The following is a 14,934-nucleotide window of genomic DNA, read 5'->3' as shown; positions in this document are numbered from 1 at the left end:
TCTTCACTCATCTTTTAACAAATGACAAACTGGTCCCTGTACTTTGTCACATCATATTCTAGCATCTCCGAATTCTATCTCGACTCGAATCAATACCCAATCAACATGAGATATCTAGTTCAACATCCTCAAACACTCTCGCAGTTACTGTATTCAACGTACATAATTGCTTAAAACACAATAACATGCGTAATATAATCACTTTAACGCTTGTGTTTTGCACTCTCCATCACATCCCCATACTTTCATTGATTGTCCTCAAGCAACCATTACAGACAATACTCACCTTATTAACAAATCACCACTTAATCCCTTACCGAATTAACAATTTAAGGTCCCAAGTCATACCCGTCCCATAGACTGACACAATCGAGATTGACAATCTGACAAGTAAATTATTCGCATTTAAAACACTTTAAGACTTGCCTAACTAAAACTAGCATGCTTATGATGCTTCACACATGCCACACGCCCCTCACAATAATCACTCCTCTCGGTTTAATCAAGACTAGCGTGTAATGTGCTAGTATATATTTCACTCAAAACCAAATATGTTACTTTGCACCCATAAGCTTGTATAGTAATCACACCTCCACTGTATCAAGTAACGTAGCACATATCAAAAGGACTTTTTGGTTTTGGGTTAAAGGGTAAAGGTAGGGAAATATATATATATTTTTTTTGCTTTATTTGGCGAACACAAATGAACATACCAAACCATGACAACTTTATTCACAATAACACTAACACTTTGGGTATTTTCACCCATTTACTCAACACAAACATAACAATGATTTTTTTTTCTTTCTCTTTCTTTTTTTTTCTCTTTTTTTTTCTTTTTTTTTTCATTTCTTTTTTTTCTATTTTTTTCAACAAATATCTAACACATAATTGTCATTCATGGTTGATAGTCAAACGGGTCAAACGAGGTGTAACAAACGAAGGGTAAAAAGGCTCAACATGGTTAACTAAGGTGGGTGGATAAACGATCAACAAATAACACAATGGAAGGGATCCTAATGACTTTATCATTTATGTGCGTACGCTAAACCACAGTCTCGGCACGTATCAAACAACACAAGTTCTAACACAAAGCAACATATGGCCTACACTCGACAATTGAACAGTTATTGTAATTCAACTAACAATCTAGTAGGCTCAAATCTCTCACCGAACAAAAGGAATATGGGTTGCCGACACGTAGCATGTGTAATTCCTAAAGCATGTTACTCCTAGTTAGGCATCTCTTTTCAACTATTTTCTAAAAACCTGTCAGAAATACTCTCATGAAACTTAAAGGGACAACCATGACTAGGGATCTAAGTTAGTTTAATATCAGTAGGAACCCTCTAGCGATTGAAAATGTTGGTTTTCATGTAGTTCAAGCATACTTGAGAAACAAAAATTTTCAAAAATTTTCAATTTTTTCAATTTCAACCCTTCAAGCATTTAAGATCAACAATCTTACCAACCCTCTCTTGAGTTACCGCATCCCCACACTTGGGATACATTGTCCCCAATGTATGGTGCAATTTATAATCTAAACTCGAGAGATACCACCAACAAACCATGAACGACTAATAACTAGACAATTCAACACAAAGAAACCACTCCCAACACAAAATATTCACACCACCAATTACACGAAAACAAATAAAACAAAAGATAGAGAGACACATGGACCTGATTAGTAAATCAGCAGTGTCGGTAGTGGTGCAGCTGCTGTGATAGGGTAGGAACGTAAACATCTCTTGGATTCTCTGATATCTCATCGGGGATGTTGCCAAACATCCCCACACTTGAATCCTTGCATCTGCGGGAATTAAACATAGTAACCTGCCAAAACAGAACCAACACCAAAACAAAAGAACAAATACAATACTCTACATCCTCGGGCTGCCTCCCGAGAGCGCTAAGTTTAAAGGTCTTCAGCCAGACCATACCTGATATACGCTACGGTGGTCTCAATGCACACTTACCCACTGTATTTCCAATGAATGCTCGGAATTTTACATGCCATCTCCATAGGGTTGTCAGTATAATTGGCATGTTCAGACTGCACCTGCGGGTTTTGCTAGTCCACTTCACGAGATATACCTTGATGTCTTGTTGCTTCACCCTTTTCATCTTCTTCCTCGAACTCTCTTCCCCACACTTGTTATTTTGAATGATTGATATGGGGAGAGGTTCGGTACACACATTCATCTCATCAGACTGTTCTGCCTCCTCATCCTCACACACCAACTGATCCACCAGTGACTCTTCATCACATAAAGGATTCATTAGTGTGGTATTATCCTCCACAACCTCCTCCTCTATGTGAGAATAATCTCTAATATCATCAGGTAATGGTGAAAGGCGTTCTTCTATTTCTATCTTCATTTTTAACTTTTGACACTTAGAAACTAGGCAGCTGATTCGATCTTCATCGGAAAGGTTGGGTGCTGATAAATACTGCTCGAGTTTGGACAAACTCGCTTCCAACATAGCAAGCTTTTTCTCCTCCTCGGTCTGATAAGCATACGCACCCTCGGGCATAGAATAATCGTCGGGATGATATTGTCGGTATCCCTGATACGGTTTTGAGATGTATGCATCCATCATTTTTTTATTCCAATACTCTGGATTTTCCAAATACACCGCGCACACATCCTCATCATAAGAAGTATGACAACGACCGCAACAGAAACATCGTCCATCCGTCCTTGGCTCATAATAAGCATCCTCGTCCCGATCATATCCATCCGAGTAATAATCATCCTCCACCGTTGTATCAGAGTCATAGAAATATGGTGGAGGGGAAGGATTATCATAGCAAGGCATCGGTGGTTCTGCCAATTTCGCTCTTTCCCGTTTAAATCGGGCCTCGTGGCAACCGATACACGGGTGAAGTGGTTCCCTACACAAAATGCATCTAGAAGAGCCACATAATATTGTAAGATCTTTCATCTTGCACAAACACAAAAACACAAGCACCATGCATAAATCTGAACAAAACAAAACAAAACAAAACTGACACTATTTTTGGATTTTTATTTTTTTATTTTTTTACTAAAACTTAACACTAAACACTTTGTGCACGCCTCCCCGGCAACGGTGCCATTTTGATGTCTGTCGTTAAGGACATGCAAAAACCGAAATAAACTATGTAGATAGAGTAAGTCGGATATCGAACCAGAGGAGGATTGTGGAAAGTGTGTAACGTTAAGTATTTATTAACTAATGCAGAAAAGTAAATTCTTGTGGTTTGATTTGTGGATTAACTAAATTACGAATTAAGAACTTGAGGTTTTAAACAATAGGAAAAAGAAAGGTTCCTCCGAATTTCAGGTTTGCAAATAAGTTCAGTTATGTGTTTAATCAAAACATTCACATAGACATATATGTTTAACCTAATTAACTAATTGTGATAACCAACGACTAAGTACTCCGGTCAATACATAACGGGAGGTTATCGAATGATTATCAATTACAATTACAAACCCTAACCCCATGTCAAATATATCCCAATTACTAGAACTCTCGGGAAGTGAATGCTTAGAAATTAAGGTTTAAATAAATGCAACCAGTTACAATCAGTCAATTAAATCCATGGTGAAAAGCATCGAATGCTTAGATCACCATGTTACAATGATTAAAAACACATAAAAGTACCTAATTACACAAACCCTCCATCCGGAGGAAACCATAGAAAGACTAGCCGCTCATGGTGCAAGATTGCGTGCCCCTCTTGTCTGCCGTCGAAGATTGATGATGATCATATATGTTGATGTGTTAATATTAAAATCATTTCTCCAAAGTCGGCTGTGTGCGTGATGATGGATGATGTATGGTAATGTTCTCTTCTTTGTGTGGCGGCCCAATCCAAAAACCCATGAGATGTCTCTCGGCCCACCTAAGGTTTTTACAAGATTCTTTTTTTATATTTCCATCCAACATGCGTTGCCAATTGCATTCACCGGAGAACCGTAGCTTACGGTTTCTGATTTCTGGTCATTTTCTCATCAACCTACACCACTCGTAAGCTACTAATGGTAAACCATAGCCTACGATTTCATTTCTCTGTCCAACATTCCAAATAACACAAATGACTCGTAAGCTACGAGTTGTGTATCGTAGCCTACGATCGCGACATAAGTTCCTTTTTTTTCCTTCTTCACTCATCTTTTAACAAATGACAAACTGGTCCCTGTACTTTGTCACATCATATTCTAGCATCTCCGAATTCTATCTCGACTCGAATCAATACCCAATCAACATGAGATATCTAGTTCAACATCCTCAAACACTCCGCATCATCTTTAATCACCTTAGCATCACCGAATTATGCGTTTTACCTGCAATAACACAAACTCTCGCAGTTACTGTATTCAACGTACATAATTGCTTAAAACACAATAACACGCGTAATATAATCACTTTAACGCTTGTGTTTTGCACTCTCCATCAATAAGTCATTTTGAGAAGGAATCCCAAACACCCCCATGGTGAGGGTAAAAGTGAAAATGTGGGAAAGATTGAGAAGGACTTATATTATTTTATTTTTTAATTTTTGTATTAAAAAGGTGAAAGGACTAATTTGCCCTAGTATGGAATCCACGTGACTTGATTTAACTATAAATATTAACTGGGTTATGGTAAAAGGATATAGGGTGTAATAAATTTTATAAATAAAGGATTGTGATTGTAATTATTAAAGTTAAAGGACATCCATTGCAATCCAATACAAACATAAAGGATGAAAAATGTAATTTACCCCTTTTTACATGTGCCACCACATATCTACGCACAAGTTCAAACCATCTCAATATTTCTAGCTCCCTTATCTTATCTAAGATGCGGACACTCCCTAGTTTCTCTCAGCAAAAACTTCATCCCAATACTTCATTCCTTAGGTGGTATAGGAGATTCTAAGTGTTTCTAGCTAGTCCGCTAATCGGAGGAGCGAACTTGTTAAAGTTAAATTCCGCTTGTGGGAGAACTGGAGAAGTGGACTTTATATTTTGTTGATCGATTGTATAATTCTCATGTTTATTGAATATCTTATTTAAAATATAATTTAATTTAATTTTTTCTTTAATAATTTGCAATATTTAACATTTAATAATAATCTAAATACACACTATGTTTATTTTAATAATAAATGGTTTAATTATTAAATGTAGCTAATAAAAAGTGAGAAACGTACAGGGATCCAAATGTTTAATCTGGGAGGACAGAACTACAAAACTTCATATAGCAGCAACATTAATGGCAATTAGAAGGCACAAAATGGGGCGGTTCAGATCACAAGGTAGAAAAAGATAGATATGTGAGGCAAGAGGTGAGAGAAATCGGTCACAAGATAAAAAGAAATAAATGGTAATTATTGTTATGCATTGAAATGATTAAAAAAACGAAACCTCCGACTGTCATAGAGAATAAAAAAGGATTGAAATCAAGAACTTGACAAAATAACATGGACAAAAACCATTTGCTCAAAATTGAAATGATTAAACAAATGAAACCTCCGACTCTCATAGAGAATAAAAAGGACTGAAATGAGAACTTGACAAAATAAGGGTTCACGGGGTACTATGCGGGGAGACAAGCGGTGACTCAAGTCACCGAGCGGGAACACCGTCGCCATCCCCACGGTGAGGCAAATCGGGGACCAAGATCGGTGTATGTTCACTGCACAAGAAATTGCACAAGGATCGAGATTTTAACGTTGGGCAACGGTCAAATGTTTAAAAAAAAAATAATTTTAACCAATATAAATAACCAACTTCAATCTAATTTTTTACCACACTCATTCTCAAACTTATACTCTAAAAATCTATCAAATACAACCCAAAGCCAAACCGAGCAATGGAGAACCAACCCCGCGAAGCCAAGAAAAAATCTAAGGGACGCGGCTCGCAACCGTCTCGTGGCGGTTCGAGCGGTGCAAGTGCACAACCACAACCTCCTTTCGGATATACTTCACAACCCCCGATTTTTTACCAACAACCTTCACACCCCTCCTTTTACAACACCCAACCACAACCCACTTTCGGCTATTTTATAATACTTGTTATTTTATAATATGTAGGATCGCACACGAGGAAGCGGGTGTAGCGATCTCAACGTGATGAAAGTCGCTTTAAAGGAATTTAAAGATAAATATCCGAGCGGTTTTCAACATGTCGAGGCATGGGAGGTCGTTCGAAAACACGACAAATGGGCCCAAGTCCCATTGTTGGGTGAGGAAGGGGAAGGTTTGGCACAAAAAAGAAAGCCCGTTGACGTGGACCCCTCGCCACAAAGAACACAATGGCGAGACAAGCGTCAAGCGACATCGTCCGAGGGCTCGGCCGAGTTGGCGACACAATTCAAAGAGTACACCGCCATAAAAGAAGCGAAGCACGCGATGGAATTGGAGGCGATTGAATTGAGGGAGAAAAGAGAGTCGGAGGCTCGCGAGCTCATAACGGAACAACGCGAGACGATGAAAAACTACGCGTACGATCGAGATATGAAAACATTCCTCAAGCCGCACGACGATGCTCCGCCGGAAATGTTGCCGTTCATCCTCGCCCGAAAGTGCGACATCCCTAACAAGTACGAGTGGCCGTGCAATTTATAAAATTTTTATTTTCTAGTTTGAATGTAATTTTTATTTTCTAGTTTGAATGTAATTTTTATTTTTAATCTAATGAAATGTCGTTTATTAAATTTTTATTAATATTTGTTTAATTTATATACATGCATAATTACAACAAATAAAAAAAACAAAAAAATAAAATAAAATAAAAAAGCAAGTCCCCTAAGACGATGTGTAGTGGGGCGTTATGCACCCACATAAAGCCCCTGTAAAGCCCCAAACACCATTATGAAGGGCTTTATGAGACAAAAAAAAATAGTGGGGCGTGATATATATAGCGCTAGTATGGGGGGAGGCTTTCAAACTTTAACCAATCAAATTTAAGCAAGGTTTTTTATAATTAATTAATAAATTTGAAAATTAATAATTAGGTATTGATGGGTAGGGGCTTTATGACTACGGACTCTAGTGATATAACGCCCCATAAAGCCCCTGTGTGACGTGGCACGACACGTGTCGCATAATGCCCCACAAAGGGCTTTATGACTACGGATGACCTAAGAGAGGAGTGCCGCCATCAAATTGAGGGTGTGAGAGGAGTTGACATGACGCGTGCTGATTGGGTGTGTGTAAGAGAAGGGACTCCCCTAAAAGAGGAGTGCCCCTTACACCCTAACATGGACAAAAACCATTTGCTCAAATTTTAACGTTTTTATCTTACATTGATTTTTTTTAAATACATCTTATTATTTTCATATCCGTGACCATAACTTATAAAACTGTTCAGATACTTTAAATCTTTATTTTGCGAAGAGGATGAATATTGTTTTGAGTGGAAAAACTTTCTAAAAGTAATGTAGTGAAAGTGTGAAACGAACCCCGAAATTAATAATTGTGTTCTACACACGACAAAAAATGCGTATGATACGCTAGGTAGACTTGTGCTTCTAACCATTATTTCATTTAAGAATTTTTACAAATTGATTTAGATTAATTTTACTATTAATTGCAAATAGAATTATTGAAAAAAATGGAAACTTATATTTTTAATGGATATTGATTTTATATTTCATACTAGTGTACTAGGTTAAAAAATCATTTATTACATAGGCTGAATAAAAAATATGAAATAGTCAAAAACAAAGATTTAGATATTATAAAACGAAGAGATGAAATAAAAGAACTAAGAAAAAAATAAGAATGGGTAAAATAAAAGAGACGGAAAAAAACAATGTTAGGCTTACATGCGATACGTGACACCATATTTAGTTATTTATTGGTATCTAAATTCAAAAGTAAATTATGCTCTTCACGTCAAACAAAAATATATAGGACCTCAAACACCTTTCTTTTTTTCACTTTAGCAGGGTTTTAAACATTGATATGATTGTAGTTGGGGATCGGTCACTTAAGACTCCCCACGGATGCACTCTAATGAGAGATTAATTTTGTCATGTTTTTTTTTTCTTATCTAAATAAACGCATGTCTTTTGATCTAATCCAAACCTTTTGAAGTCGATGTTGATTTTTTTAATACTTTATTATTATGTGTTTTTCATAGAAATCATAATGTCATCAGGAAAATACTTTGTATAAGTTTTTTGTATGTGCCCTAGATTGGAATGTTCTTAGGAAACTCTAGATAGAGTTTGTTCCATTGTGCTAAATGAGAATTTGTAAAACTAGAAAATAAGTAACGTTCGGAGCATACCAATTAGGCCAATTCATAAGTATTTTAGGTGACGCACAAGAAAGAGAGTGATTACATGAAAGAAGAAAAAGGTGATTTACTTCTTGGTGAAAAGCTACTAAAATAGGAGAAAGAGTGATTTTAGTAGTAGTAGAGAGTAGGGGTGTAAAAAAACCAAATTAATCGAACCATAATCGAATTAACCGATAAAATTGAACCGAAAAAACCGAATCAAATAAAAAACCGGTGGGTCGGTTAATGATTTTTTTTGAAAACCGAAAATAGCGGATCGGTTATGGTTATCATTTTTTCCATACCCACCATAACCGAACCGAACCAACATGTAATAAATCTTTGTAGGATTTAGGACTTTTCACCATATTTTTAATATTTGATGTTTTTGAAGATTTTTAGTACTTAAGGGTCATTTTGTGGTTTTGGTTGAATGTTTATTTGAATTTATAAAATATATCCTATACTTTATTTGAATATTCAATAATAATTGGTATTAATATTATAGATTATATGTATTTTTTAATACTATGTAATATATTAAATACATACAAATATGAAATAACAATTTATTCCATGTTAAAAAAATTAAGCTATTTTTAGCTAAGCTAAATACACGGTTAACCACCTATAACCGACCCACTATAACCATCAAAACCGAATAACCATAACCACCATAACCGATCGGTTATAGTTATGGTTATGCTTATGGTTTTTGGTCAAAACCGACCCAAACACACCACTAGTAGAGAGTGTATTTGCAATTGGCCACGTCATCTTCATTTAAGGGTGGGATTAGTTTTGCTATTAGACTTAGTGTAGTGGGGTGGTCTCCTAACCCACCTCACCACTTTGACGCCGACAAAGATCGTCAAACCACCACAGAAGGGGCACAAAGGGTGTAAGGAACTGTAAAAATGTCCATAAACGACCCGTAAGTGAAAACCCGGACCACTGAAACCCTAATGTGCATGAAAAACCAAGAAATCAAGAAATTTGGGTTTCACGCGGGCCGCGTAAACCATAAGATAAGGTTATGCGGGCCGCGACAGGACAACAAATGACCGGATAAGCGTTCAGGCCACGTGTAAGACACGTGGCAGGCCTACATGTGACACGGTAGCCCTAGTTGTAGACTAGGTGGCCCTTGCAGGCCACGTAAGATCTTGTTAAGGTTTAAGGTTTACGCGGGCCGCGTAAAACCTTAAAATCAGCTATAAATTGCCTGTGCATGGGACTTGCTTCTGTGTTCGAAAATTTCAATCAAAACGTCCATATTCTGCTTAAAAACGGGTATTAGGGTGTCGAGACGCTGCTACGAGTACAGGGTATTAACTCGAACACTGCTACGATATAATGTCCGGTCGATTGAAACCGATCCGAAGGATGTTTAAGTGCTGCCTGTATTTGGGCTATACTTTGTCATTCGTCGTGCGGGTTTTGATTTCGTGAGTTATTCGTAAATGTTGTATTAAGTTACTGACCTAGTTTCGTGTGCATTGTTATTTAACTAGGTTACAAGGCAAAAATCAGTAGGCAAAGTTCTCTCCAACTAAACTTGCAATGTGAGTCATTCTCTTTTTATCAAAGTGCTTTACAAAACCCTAAATGTTTTCCAGTTATATTTTGCAGTGATTAAGTCTTTGCTAATCTTTAATTACTGGCAGTATGTGGGGGTTTTGTGCACATTACTACTAACGATTTATCACTATTAGGTGGGCGAGCCTAACTAGTGATATGTCAACAGTCATAGATTCGGTCGAGTGACAGCTGAACCAGTTAATTTAATTATATGATAAGGGCAAATATAAAAACCCTTAATGCTGTAGTGGAGGGTTCAAATGAGAAGAAATTCTTCGTAAGAAGAAAAAAGAAGAAATTTCAACCAATAGAAATGCTTCATTAGACTTCATTTAATATTTGTACCTAATGTAACTATAAGGGTATATTAGTAAACTTATATACATCATTTATTTGGTAGTTTCATCTTTAATAACTAACTATATTAAATTTGTAACTTATTTTTAAGATATATATTTTTCACAAAAAATAAAAATAAAATTTCATTTATAGTGAAGGATAAATACGAGGCGTGTAGGATAAATTACGAGTTGTGTAGGATAAATTTCAATATGTGTAGGATAATTTCGAAATGTGTATGATAACTTTTGATGTGTGTAGGCAAAAATATTAAGTGTGGAGAATTATAGTCTTAATGACTAATTAATTAGTCAAACATAATAATAAATGAGATGACAAAAAAAACTATTTAATGTTTTACAATTATACCCTTTTATTCTTTTTCTTCTCAATAAAATTTTCTTCTCAAATGAACATTCCCCTAATGCTGTAAATATATAACAATGTGTCTTTTGTGCAAATTGAATGACTCGCCAGTATTTCTCCGCTGATAAAACCTTTTTAAACATGTTTCAGGTGATTTACTTTGAATCAAGGAAAAAGTGCTAGGTAGCACTAAAAAGCTTGAAGAGGTGGCTCAATGAAATAAATAAACATGTTTTGTAAAACAAGGGATTTCCTCGTAAAAATCCCTTTATTGTATATTATGGGGTTTGTCCCAATTTGTGAATAAAATAATCAGGCATTTTCAGTTTAAAAGATCCTGTCAAATATTTCCACTGCCAAATTAAATAATCAATACCACGGGTTTCTGTCCCGCGGCTTCTGGACCGGGTCATACCGGGCCGGAGGTCGTGACAGAAATAGGTGGTATCAGAGCCACTGATTTAAGCCAATTAAGTATTTAGAAATACTTAATTTTTCTGATTGCCATTCTGTGATTTTTTGAAAATCTAATTTATAATAAATAAAATTTTAACTTAAGTTTGTGTGTGTCTTCATGTGTGCTAACAGCATGAATGAACTATCGGAGGCACTCCGAAATTTCACTATCCATACCTCCGATATGGATATCACAGGAAACCCATCCGGCTACCAAGCAGATACTGAGGAGCCCATGATGTTCCAGGCTCAACCATAGGAGAAACCAAAGCCTAAAAAGAGGAGGAAAATCTTGGACTAGAAGCGTGGGCGTAGGAAGAAACCAGCTGCACAAAAGATTAAAAAGACTAAGGATCCGAAGGATAAAGGGAAAGGAAAAGAGATCGGGGAAAGTTCAGGGCAAGCTCAGGAAATGCCACCGTGGGAGGAGCTGGATCGCAAATTGGCCAATAGCGACCTCATCGGACCTGCCGATGAAAACCTTTTCAATTACCCTGCTGAATCCCAACTTCCAGTTAATTTAGAGCCTGCTATCCCAGATCCCATTGTCAACCCCCGACCTCTACAAGGAGAGCTGGAAGAATGGTGGACAACTGGTTGGCAATTTCAGAACCTCTTGAATAACCCTAACACCTATTTCCCCCAGTTTGATCCTGAGCCTGCACCAAACCCACCTATGAGCACAGAAAACTTGGCTGAACTCTGTCACTATGGCGAAGAACTGGTGGACGCAGGAAATCGAATCCGGGAAGTGGGAGAACAGATCTCATGGAAATACGACGAGAGGGAGCGTCGTTTCTGAAATGCAAACGGAGGTTGCGTTTTGTGGTTATGTGTTTAATAACAATAAAATAATAATAAATAATAAAAAAATATGATCATGTAAAGTAACTTAAAATAAAACTTTTGTAAGATGACGGGTGTGTACGGATGCATACTAAAATATATAAAATAGGAAAGTCGCAAAGTCGACAATTTTGGCTATACGTGTTGACGTGATTTTATGCGATTACTTTATTGCGGTTGGTTGTTATTTATTTGTGCCAATAACTTGTATATATTGTCAATTATCAGATGGAACACGCTGTTAATGAACTAGTTAATGAAGTTAATCAATCGGAACACAATAATGAGGATCACTTTCTAAATCGACAAGATATAGAAAACATCGTCACTCAGGGAATAGCCAATGCTATCCCGACAATCGTCGCTGCTATTAAAAGTCCTGTTAAGCCTTCACAAGCCAACCCCAGTAAACGCACACGCGATGATAATTTTAGTAACAGTGTAAATGGAGGCGATAACAATGATAATGATGTGATTCAAGCCCCAATACTCAAGAAGATGAAAGTTGCAACACCTGTTGCACTTATAAGGAATTTCTTAACCAACTGGGGTAGCCCAGTTGGCCACCGACACCCACCTCTTCCCAGAGGTATCGGGTTCGAGTCTTAGGAGTGGCATATGTCGCCCAGGGTAAGAACTCGGCAAGGGGAATTCACCACGGAGCTAGCTTGGTCGGGTAGCGGCTCCCAGAGTGGGATCACCCCGGCGGTTGGGAGGACCGTGCACTATCCCCCCCACCCCCTATAAGGAATTTCTTGCCTGTAAACCAGTCGAATTTGCAGGCAATGAAGGGGCGACTGCTACATTGCGTTGGTTAGAGAAAACTGAAGCAGTAATTAAAATAAGTAAATGCGCCGAGGAAGATAAAGTCATGTATGCTTCTCACCTTTTCAAGGAAGAGGCATTAGAATGGTGGAACACGGTGCTGCAAGCCAAGGGAAGTGACATGGCTTATGCCATGGGTTGGGAAGAATTCAAGCGATTGGTGGAAAGGAAATTCTGTCCCGAGTATGAAAAAGAACAAATGGCAAATAAATTCCTGAGCCACCGGATGGTAGATGTGGACTGTAGAGGGTATACCTCGAAATTCTTCGAATATGCCCGAATCGTACCAACTCTGGCTTCGCCAGAACCGGTACTTATATCTCGCTATATTTGGGGTTTAATTAGCGAAATTCGGGATATCGTCAAAGCTGCGAGACCTCGCACAATTGACGATGCGGTGGAATTAGCCAACACTCTGACTGACGGGCTGGTGCGTACGCGAGAAGAAAACAGGAAAAAGTAGTTAGCCCAAAAGATTATCCAAGGATTTCGTGTGGGTAATAATAGCAACTTCAAGAGAAATGGAACTGGATCCTCTTCTACCCCGCCATTTTGCGGAAATTGCAATAAGAAACATTTTGGAAAATGTAGAGAAAGTTGTAATTTCTGCAAAATTCCGGGCCATCGGGAGGAGGAATGTAAGAAGAAATTATAGGTCTGCTATAACTGTGGAGAAGCTGGGCATTTCAGACCAGAATGCCCTAAATTGGTCAAACCAGTTGACAATAAAGCCAAACCTGCCGAAGGAACTACTAAGAAAAATGCAAGAGCCTTTCAGCTGACAACCTAAGAAGCAGATCTGATTCTGGATATGATAGCGGGTACGTTCTTAGTTCACAACGTTTATGCGAAAGTATTATTTGACTCTGGTGCAAACCAAAGTTTTATAAATACGCTGTTCTGCCAAGCTCTTAATCTACATTTAACCACACTTAAGCAAATTTATTCGGTAGAAACGGCAGATGAGAATTCTGTTAACATAGACATGGTTTTGCAAAAAGGAAATATAGAACTTTCGGGTCATAAATTTTCTGCAAACCTGTTACCTATGAATTTAGCTGGATTCGATGTCGTATTAGGAATGGATTGGTTAGTAGCCAACCATGCTCGAATCCTCTGTGATAAGAATTCCATAGAAATTCATGCACCATCAGGAGAAATAATCATGGTTACAGGAGATAAGCCACGTAAGCCAATGAAGTTCATTTCTGTAATGAAAGTTGCTAGTTATGAATGAAAACAAGGAATAGTGTATATGATTTCGGTAATCATTAGCACTAAGGGTAAGGAACTTAAGGAAATTCCGGTAGTATCAGAATACCCGGATGTGTTTCCGAAAGAGTTACCAGGATTACCTCCGGATAAGGAAGTAGAATTTAGAATTCATCTAATTCCTGGAACTACACCCATAGCCAAGGCACCCTACCGGTTAGCACCTACTCAGATGTTAGAACTGAAAAAGCAACTAGATGAATTGCTAAATAAAGGATTCGTACAACCTAGTTCATCCTCTTGGGGAGCTCCAGTGTTTTTTGTAAAGAAGAAAGATGGTTCAATGCGAATGTGTATTGATTATAGGGAATTGAATAAGGTTACAATTAAGAACCGATACCCATTACCTAGGATTGATGATCTCTTTGATCAACTCCAGGGAGCTAGATATTTTTCTAAGATAGATTTGCGCTCCAGATATTATCGATACCCTAAAACCGCTTTCAGAACTAGGTATGGCCACTACGAGTTTACAGTTATGCCATTTGGACTAACAAATGCTCCTGCAGCATTTATGGATATGATGAATAGGATCTATAAACCGTATTTGGATAAATTCGTAATTGTCTTCATCGACGATATACTTATTTATTCCAAAAGTCAGGACGAGTATTACGAGCATTTATATGCACTCTTAACCCTGTTAAGAAAGGAAAAACTTTATGCCAAATTCTCAAAGTGTGAATTTTGGCTACAGAAGGTACAAATTTTAGGACACATGGTGAATCACGAAGGTATTCACGTAGACCCCTCCAAAATAGAAGCAATCACCAAATGGAAGGTCCCGCAATCAGCTATGGAAGTTAGAAGTTTTCTAGGATTAGTTGGATACTATAGGCGATTCATTAAGGATTTTTCCAAGATAGCGGTACCATTAACTAAGCTAACTTGTAAAGCAGTTAAGTTTGAATGGGGCCCTAGACAAGAGGAAGCTTTTAAGGTTTTAAAGCAAAAATTAACAAATGCCCCAATTCTAGCATTA

The sequence above is a fragment of the Helianthus annuus genome, chromosome 14 (genome assembly GCF_002127325.2).
Source record: "Helianthus annuus cultivar XRQ/B chromosome 14, HanXRQr2.0-SUNRISE, whole genome shotgun sequence".
NCBI classification, from domain to species: Eukaryota; Viridiplantae; Streptophyta; class Magnoliopsida; order Asterales; family Asteraceae; genus Helianthus; species Helianthus annuus.
This window is presented reverse-complemented; position numbering follows the sequence as displayed.